The following is a 710-nucleotide window of genomic DNA, read 5'->3' on the forward strand; positions in this document are numbered from 1 at the left end:
ACATATCTCAGCTTCGTTTTCATCCAGTTAGTTAGAACCTTCCACTCGATTTTATACACCATCACGTTACATGAGCTAAAGGAAGAAATTGTTATTCTCTGCTCCCATTAGCCTGCCACTTTTGTCTCAAGAAGACCAAAGTCTCTCTCTCCACGGCCATAGACTTATTTTACGCATGTATGAAGAAGTGCTTTCAAATCCATGTAGATGCGTCCCATATCGAACAGACACAAGAAAGTTGTGTAAGATAGCTGTTATTAAAATGACAAGTCATTTCATTTCCAATTCACGCAGCCACGCGGTGAGCACAAAGCGAACTATTCTTTCGCCTTTTACTAAAGAATACCGTGTGCACGCCGCAAATAGTGGCATACGCCTATTTTTGGAGGAGTTTTTCCGATGGGGAAGCTCCTAAAAATGCTAGTTTAACATTTTCAAATTAACATTTTCAAATCTTGCATGTCTTATAACACTTAATACAAGAAACGATCCCTAGATGTGATATTTGTTTAATATACAGGCCACACCTTTTTTCTTCAACAAAATTTCATCCACTTCAGCCTCAAAAGAGGGTGAAATGCCAACTTCACGAAATCTTCATCCATTTTTTTCTAGAAGAGAAGAAAAGTAGAAGCAAAAGAGAAAGAAAACAAAATGAATGCCCCTAGGAACGAGTAGATGAAAGGTTTGAACGCTTGCTATGCAAATGG

The 710-nt window shown here is 38.3% G+C and overlaps 1 non-coding gene across 1 annotated transcript; it reads left to right on the forward strand.

Moving 5' to 3' along the window:
- Positions 1–292: 292 nt before the first annotated feature.
- LOC115993385 lies at positions 293–409 on the forward strand. The gene has a single exon (XR_004092929.1). It is a non-coding gene; the product is annotated as a U5 spliceosomal RNA (small nuclear RNA).
- The last annotated feature ends 301 nt before the right edge of the window (positions 410–710 follow it).

The sequence above is a fragment of the Quercus lobata genome, chromosome 5, assembly GCF_001633185.2.
Source record: "Quercus lobata isolate SW786 chromosome 5, ValleyOak3.0 Primary Assembly, whole genome shotgun sequence".
Classification (NCBI taxonomy): domain Eukaryota; kingdom Viridiplantae; phylum Streptophyta; class Magnoliopsida; order Fagales; family Fagaceae; genus Quercus; species Quercus lobata.